We start from the raw sequence: 9,056 nt of genomic DNA on the forward strand, positions 1-9,056 counted from the left end.
TTATCTCTGAAGCAGACGACTTCTCAAAAATTGTAGACCAGTGTTATGTGTGCACCAAGAAGAAAATATGCCTCATGAAATGTTTTGGAAGGTTTCAGGAAATGGAAGTACCTGATCTACTGTTTAAATTTTTTACCCTAATTTAGGGGTTCTTGCATTCAAGCTAATTCAAAAGGAACTGTTTACTGTGCCCAGTGAAGTTAATGCCAAAATTTATATTGACTTCAGTGATGCAGAATATGGCCCTTTGTATTGTGCTTTTTGTGTCTTTATGGCAATGATTTAGTTCAGTGAGGTTAAAATTATGTGGGATCAATTACTTTGGCGTAAACAATATTTTCTAAAAACAACTTCATGATTCAGAATTTCTGGTGTAAAATTATGTTTAAAATTGAGAGAGTTTTTGTGATGAGACTTTTGAGAGATCTGAGCCAAGAGGCCATTCAGAGAAGCTTCCTAGCAGTGGGATATGGAGCTACTGAAATGAGAACAAAACAGGTATATCTCCATATATATAACTACAACTATCTCATAGAGCTGGAAGGGACCTTGAAAGGTCATCAAGTCCAGTCCCCTGTCTTCACAGCAGGACCAAGTACCGTCCCTGACAGATTTTTGCCCCTGATCCCTAAATGGCCCCCTCAAGGATTGAACTCACAACCCTGTGTTTAGCATACCAATAGTTCTTGTGATCGTAATAGGGTCAGGCATGATCCATGATGTTTTTTTCATGACTTTTTAAATGCTTGTTTATATAGTTATTACATACATGAGCTCCCTAGGTTCAAAAGCAAAGTGCTGATGTGGTCAACTTTCAGATGTTCAGAAGAATTCAGCAGTAGTTGCTTGTGTCATTCAATGACTATTAGAAATGGTCTTTTCACTGTAGACGTGCTCATTTCTTGCTAATAGAAGTAGTGTTCTTCTCTGGCATGGCTTTACCTTTAGAGGTCAAAGCATATCATTCTTTTAAAATGTCTGCTCAGGCTAGTTAGTAGAGAGAGAATGGCTTGTGAGTTTTTAATCTTTTGTTACAGTATTTTAGAATAATGTTGAGTGTTACTTATATTTCCCATACATAAAGCAAGTATGATGGCTAAATCTTGCCCTAATTATTTTGTAGGGGGTGATGAGTGTGAGTAAGCTCTCACAGCCATCTTGCTGTTGCAAGGCTGGCTGGTTTGGGGCAGATGGGGTTGACAGGCATGGTAAAAGAGCAGCAGTGTACATTGCTTCCAGTCCTGATCCTGCTTCCACTGAAATCCATGGGAAATATGGTCAGGCCCTTAAAAAAAGGAGCAGTCTATGCCCCTAGCTAATTATTGCATGTTGCATCATATGTACTGATGATCTGATTACACCTTCTGGCTGGCAGCTCATGGCCCTTTAGGAGTGTGCTACACCAGTTGATGCAGTAGCCAGTCCAGTCTCCTAGCAGCAAACCACTTTCTTAGGCAAGAAGTGTGTAGCCGACCCTGCTGCTCTGCTGGCACAGAATGAGATGGAGAGGGGACTCCCTAACTCCTTCTCTGCTCCAATCCAACTCACCAATGTACCATGGAGCAGGTTGTGGTCCATGACAATTTGGCTCGTATATTACACAGTCTTGTGCCTTGAATACTTGATTGTACTAAACCTCTTGCATAGGGATACTTTCAGAAACTCCTGAAAACATAAAGAGAAAAGAATTAGTGTTTAAAAACCCCCAACATTGTTATAAAATGTTTGAATATTCAGCTGGTAAGCACTTGCCTTGATGAATCATTATTAAAGCAGCATGAAATTTGCTTATATTCTTTTGCGATTAACTAAAATGTAGCAGTACCAGTGTCATAAGTGAGATCATGTTTCAGCAAAGATGTCTGCTGTGAACGGTTGGCTTGGAAAGGCCAATTGTAATTACTATTTTCAAAGAGCATTCTCATTTTACATAATGTGAGAAATGTTTTCCCAGCCTGACTTCCAGATCACAGCACTAAGAACTAAATGAGTGCTGCTTTCTTTACATTGGGTCTGAAATAAAATGACTGTTCTAGTCAAAGTGAGTAATTTAGCTCCTGGCACATGAACAACGCTTCATCCATCAGCAAATGTTTGGGAGGGGAGTGTTCTCTACATACATCCAATTACCTCTAATATTTATCGTAAATAGAAAGTCCTATGCAACCTGGAATATAGCTCCTCAGCTCAAAAGATATCTGCCCCAGGACACTCTGTTCCTGCTGCCATGAAAACCTAAAGAAATCATACAGTAGCTACAGAAAACTGAGAGTGGCTAAGAAAAGAAAGATCAGCAACAGAAATATAATTATAGATTGATCCCATACCTCTTCCATATATGTTTGAAGTCTAATCCACTTCATTGAAGTCAATGGGAAGGTTCCTACTGACTTCAGTGGGGACTGAATCAGGCCCTTCTCCCCTCTCTTTGCATTGGGAATCCTGAGGATACCTCCTTTCCTCTTTATTTTTCTCATCAATCTCAAAAGCCTTGCGTTATAGTTATCATCCCTCCCTTAAGGAGGGTTGGACATGGCTGGTTCTGGAGGCGTGCCACAAGTACTCCTGTTCTTTTTACAGCTTCATCAGTGTTCCTTCAGTCAGCCAGAATTGCTCCCCAGAGAACATTGTGCAGCATTTCCCCCACCCAGGGGCCCTAGTGCACTGCTTATGCAGCACTCCTGACCCACAAAGAAAGGCCAAGTCTGTTTAGTGCCTAGAGCTGAAGTCTTCCCAGACTAGAAAGACAATGATCTTTGAAAAGAAATGATAGAATACACTGAGGGGACACACGGAGTGTACACAAAATACTTTAGAGTGCAGGTGGAGTATAAATGTTTTACACTTGGAAAAAATTGATAATATAAAACAGAACAGACTATAGGTTCAAACTATAAACTCCTGCTTTTAGACGTGATTTAGGGTGTATCTCTGATTGCTGTATATATAGGAATTATGTTAAGTTTGGAGAGAGCATATGTAGACAATATTTACATTCTGTCCTTTTGCCCAAAGGTATAATTTCCTGGCATGTCTATTCCCCCCAGTAACAGGTTTATTGAAACTACTAATGGTAAGTTTTTTTCCCCCCCAGTGATATATAATAGTCACTGCTGCAATATTATTGACTAGAAAGTGTGTGCTTCTTTATCATAAAGACGATGGTATCCGTTCACACTGTTCTTGCTACATTACATTTCCAGTTGTCAGCACTCCTCACAAATGTAGGAAATCTACCTCTGCAACTAACAGCTTCCAGAGTCAGCAACAACTCCTTTTGCAGTGATCAGCAATAACATTAGTCAAGATATTGTAACCCAGATAATAGGCAATGTGGTCACTCACTCATGTGTTACAGTGAAATTGGTCACTTAATGCATCAAATTAAAAACACTTCGAGTGAGTTGCAAAATGAAGTCAAAGTTGTTTGTGCCTTTCCGGGCTCCTTTATGATACATTAAAATGTCCTCATAACTTCTTTCTTTTCAGAAAAAATCTTTGCTTTTTGGTTTTCGTAACTATTTTGTATTTCTGAAATGGCAGGTCCTCATTTTTCAGATTCCCCTTCCCCATAGCTGGTGGTGAGGGAGAGCTGCAGTTCAGCTCAGACATGTATGATATTAGTATTCAGGTTCCTCAAAGATATCCTCCAAACAAAGACCCTGATTCATTAAGCCACTTAAGCCCCACTGACTTCAATGTGTCTTAAAAGTCTGTGCCTCAGCACTTTGTTGCGTCTGATTCAGAGAGGGACCTTTATTCCTGTTATTTCAAAAGTAAAGTAAATAAAAAAGCAAAGATTCTTTAAAAAGGTTTAAAAATAACTTCGAAATAATACATCAGAAAGAAGCAGTAATGGGGGAGGGGTAATCATATTCTTTTAGCCTTGCAGTTCACCATTAAAAAATAAAACCGGTGTCTTTTTCTCTGTACAAGATTGCTTAGTTAAGCCATCATACAATTATGAATATTTACTTTACTTCATCATTTGATTTTTACTGGTTTAGTTAAAATGGAACAGTGACTCAACCTTCATTTTAAAATGCCTTTTTTTAGAAAAGGAAAAGGTAGAAAAAATAAAAGCGGTTTCAGATGTTTGTAATCCCTGTGTGTAAAATACATGTTTTTTCACTTTGTCACAAAATGATCAATAAAAATGTATTGTTCTTTAATACAGCATTAATGCACTTGCTTTATATGTACAATTAGATCTTGGTAGTAGAAAAACACAGTAACTGCTAGAGGCCTAAACTTGCACTCCTTAATCAAGCAAAAATCTAATTAATTTTAATAGGAGTTTTGCCTGAGGAATGCCTCGAGATTTGTCTGGCATTAGGATCTTCCACCTGGGTTCTGTGTCTTTGCATCATCCCCTGTAGCCAATAGTAAATAAATGTTTTTATATTGTTCAATAACTGACAGTCATTTCAATTGTTGTCTTCAATTGTCAGCTCCATCTATCTTCCTGCCAAATAATAATTGTGAAACAAATCAGTTGTGTTTGTGCATTGCCATATTTCTGGGTTGGTCACACTTTCATTGTTGTTTTGTTGATATTGTGGGAAATACACAAATAAATTTCACACTATTAAGAAATGTTAATTTATGCCAAAACATGGGGAAAAAACACACCCAAAAGTCAGAAAATATTTGGTGTTGTCTAGTTCAAAAAACACTTAATTTCTTAAAGGACTGCTTTTCTCATAGTGCATAAAACAAGAACGGAGAAAAGCCCTCTGGGAATAATTTTCTCTCATAACAAACTCAGTGTATAGGCTGCAATCCTGCAGGCTGATGCATGTGGTGGCCCCTTGTGTCCATGTGGAGCACAGTTAATTGGGGAATCTACCATGTAAATCAGCTTGCAGAATCAGGGCCATAAACCATAGCTCTGCACAATGGGAAAGCAGCCTTTTAACATAGAAGTAAGCAGGCAATGCTTTAAAAAAATGTCACCAAGATCTCAACCCTACAAACACTCTTTTAGTACATTGCTAGGGGACATGTGCTGCTGTTGCCATCTCATGGTTATTGAGAAGTTCAACCATTTAAATGCTGAGGAATAAGACAGCTGTAGCCGTGTTCAATAATTGTTTAATGCAGGATGGTTGTAGGGCCTGTTTTTTGAAGTGTCCTAGTATTGTCTTTTTAAAAGTGCTGAGCTACTGGCAACCCCTTTGATGTCTGCTGGAGTTTTGATGGTGCAAGCACCGCTTTTAAAAGAAAAAAAGAAAATAAAAACTGGACCTTAAATTTCAGCCCTGTATAAAAAATATTTTGATTAAACACTAGATGTCAGCATTGTGCTTCTCAGCATTCTACACATAGCTTCTCCTCAAGAAGCTAATTTCTTCACCATGCCCTAAAGAGAGTCTACAGAATTGCTAACCCCAAACATTCAAAAATCATGAGACTGGCTTTGAAATTGAGAGGTTTTTTTTTTTAATTTGGGTGGTTCTTTCTGGTTTCTGAGCTTTTAGGGTACACTCAGAGCACATTTTCAAATGTTTCTCTGCAACTGTGAGGGCCAGAAACTTACTTTTAAAAAAATAAATGATAATAAAAAAAATCAAAACTGAGATACTCACCTCTAATCAATTGTCTCCAGGAGTGGAGGCTTTAAGTAAAGCATCAAATGTCTCCAGAGGTGGCAGTGCAGAGTCTATTAAATGAAAAACAAATAACTGATCATATAGTAAGGGTGAACATAAGAACGGCTATACTGGGTCAGATCAAAGGTACATCTAGCCCAGTATCCTGTCTTCTGACAGTGGCCAATGCTAAGTGCCCCAGAGGGAATGAACAGAACAGGTAATCATCAAGTGATCCATCCACTGTCGCCCATTTCCAGCTTCTGGCAAACAGAGGCTAGGGACACTGTCCTTGCCTACCCTGGTTAATAGCCATTGATGGACCTATCCTCCATGTATTTATCTAGTTCTTTTTTGAACTCTGTTATAGTCTTGGCCCTCACAACATCCTCTGGAAAGGAGTTCCAGAGGTCGACTGTGCATTGTGTGAAGAAATACTTCCGTTTGTCTGTTTTAAACCTGCTGCCTATTAAGTGAACAGCTGATTGTTCAAAAGTGAGGCAATGTGAAGGTTAAAGTTGATCATGCAATTTCAACTTTGTCTCCGGGTGCATATGCACAGTCTTGGATTATGTGTTCACGTACTATTTGTCAAGTAACGCAAAAATGGCTGAATTGGTTTTGTTCATTTTTTTCCAAGAATATTATTCTTCAGGCAGAAATCAAGAATTGAGAATTTCAGCCAAAAAAAATGGAGGATCGCCCTCCCCTCTCCCCCCAGATTGCAAATGTGTGAGAAAAAGTGGAGTGGTGAGAAAAAGGTGATTGGGCCACCTGTGAAGGAGTGGGGGTGGGGGGGAACTCCTTATCCCTAAGCACTGCTCAGGAGTCTCTAATTTGGCTCTGAAAAGGCTGGTGCAGGGGCTGTTGTGGAGGTTGATGTGAGAACAATGAGACAGATGTGGGATAAGTAGTTGTAATTAACCCCTTCCCTATGCCTTGTTTCTCATGAACAGATCAATGTTTGGGATACTTAGTTGAAGTATGGGTTTGAGGATTCTTTCAAATGGATCTATTTTATAAATCAAAATAGTATTTAGAGCTATATAAGAAATTACCAAGCGAGGAGAATAAACCTGATTTAAACCATAGCCAACGCAGAGACCCAGTGCACATGGGGGAGGAATCCCAGCCCGCAGGTGCTCCAAACGCACCCCTCTTTGTGCAACTCGCTGTGGGGTTTAAGCAGTTCAAACAGTCTAGCAACTAGGTTGACCAGATAGCAAGTGTGAAAAATCAGGATGGGGGTGTGGGGTAATAGCTGCCTATATAAGAAAAAGCCCCGAATATTGGGACTGTCCCTATAAAATTGGGACATCTGGTCACCCTATGAACAACTGGGTAAATGCACAAAGGGCCCGTGCCAAGTCCTTTGAAGTCAGTGTTGAGTTTTCCTGTTGATTTCAGTGGCCTTTAGTTCAGGCCTTGATCTGCCATGGTTACTCAAACTAAGCAACAGGGCTTACGAAACCCTCTTACCCAGGATGAGTAGAAATGTTGTCCAGGCGTGTGGGGTTAGAGGAGGAACTGCTGTCTCCTTCTCTGGAGGGAAGGGTGTAGATGGGAAGCAAGGACCAAGGAGCACACTGGCTCAAGTGTGGCTGCTCCTTTCACAACATTGGAGGGTCAAAGGAGGGAACAGAGTTGTCAAGATGCCACTCACTGGTTTTGAGGAGGGAGTGGATCCAGCTGAAAAGTCTCTATGTACTTTGCTTTGCTACCTTTATGATTCTACCATCTGCAATTTCTGAATGAAAAATACCTTTTATGGAGACATGAAGCAGCCACAAGGTGCAAAGACAGGCTTGTGTTTGTTTTGTTTCAGTTTAATTAGCTCCCAAAGCCTCTAGTGCCCCAGGAGTGTCCCAGGTTGGGCTGCAGTTAGCAGGAAGTGTCCCTGCTTGGAAACTGATAAAGGCATCCTAGCTGTGACAGATGTACTTTCGTGGGCCACCTTAAAACGGTCTATTGTATGCTGTTTTATTCTACGTAGCTCCTCGTACCACCCCATCACCATAGTATCTGAGCACTTTCCAGTAGTGCATTAAGTAATGTGAATAACATCTGCCATGTGAGGTTCATTCTTTGCCTCACCCTGTCCCCAGAGGAAGAATTGTGCATGCAATTCAGTGTTTTGGTTTGGTAGGGTTTGCAGGATTTTTAATTTTGTAATGTACATACTGATATATGTTTGGTCGTGAAGGCAGGCTAAAGATGTTTGCCTTGCACTAGGTTTGTGGCGATCTTTAGTTCATGTGAAAGTTCATTCCACTGTCTCAACCAGCCCCCAAGAAAGCTTTGTCTCCTGCACCGGTGAGCTTTACCATTGTGGTAGAAAGTTCCTTTGAAGTCAGTGGGAGCAGGATGGAAACCCAGATTAAGTATGTACAATACCTCTCAAGAACAAGGCAGAGACAAGGCAGAGCAGTTACAAATCAAGCATGAGGATGTAAAACTATACATCTGATAACTATTGCAATGAACAAAACCAGAGATGTGGGGGAATGCTGCAGTCAAACTATGTCTGGAGACAAGTGTCCATGCTTCAATAACACAAAACAGCAGTTATAATTATGTGGTCGGCTCATTGATTTTATGAGGTTATTTTGTTCATCTCATAAGAATTGGAGCCAACCTGTGTAAAAGTTACTAGGACCCGTTTTCTTGACATTTGAGAGTTTTTCCATTATTAGACTATCCTCTACCCTCTGAACTCTGCAATATTATCTGAGGGGGAAATCTCAGACTGTGTCCAGCTTATTCCATAGCCAAACAATGTGCCAAATCAGAGTTAGAAGCTGAGAAACGGAAGATTCAGGCTGGGAGAGAGAAAAGTCATCAACTACTTTTTCCAATTGACTTCAGTGGAAATGGAGTTAGGCCAAAGCTTGGAGCTTTTGAAGATCCCCTCCTTAAATCTGCATTGTCGAGCTTGTTTTTCCCCTGTATCAGAGCACATCAATACTCAAGGCTCTTGGCATATCATTTTATTGTGGTTTTTTTAGGCCTCGTTCACAATAGCCTTTTTTGGGAGCCTCTCCCAGCATTGATACAACACTGGTGCAGCTCCACTGGTGGTACCAATGGCGGAAGAGCTGGTGTAGACAGGACACAAGCAGTGGGTGGTTTTTACTCTTGTTATCTAAGACTGCTCTGAGCAGTGTCATTTGACACTGGTAAAAATACCGGTGCCTTATTGAGACTAGCAGCTTCTACCACGGCCACCCTCAGTGGAACTGCAGCATGATGGCAGGAGAGCTAACAACTGAAACCAGTCTTGTGTAAACACCACCTTTGATGTCACACCTGTGTGAATGTATAGAATCAAAAGTGGATCAATCTAAAGGGAGTTTAAAACTAAGTGGGACCTGGATTCATATCTCAAGAATAACAAGGAGAGACACAGCAGAGTCATATACAAATCATTGGCCTGTCCTTGACAATATACCATTCTAAGATCTGGTC

This window comes from Terrapene carolina, unplaced genomic scaffold, assembly GCF_002925995.2.
Source record: "Terrapene carolina triunguis isolate 2854851 unplaced genomic scaffold, T_m_triunguis-2.0 Scaffold85, whole genome shotgun sequence".
Taxonomy (NCBI): domain Eukaryota; kingdom Metazoa; phylum Chordata; order Testudines; family Emydidae; genus Terrapene; species Terrapene triunguis.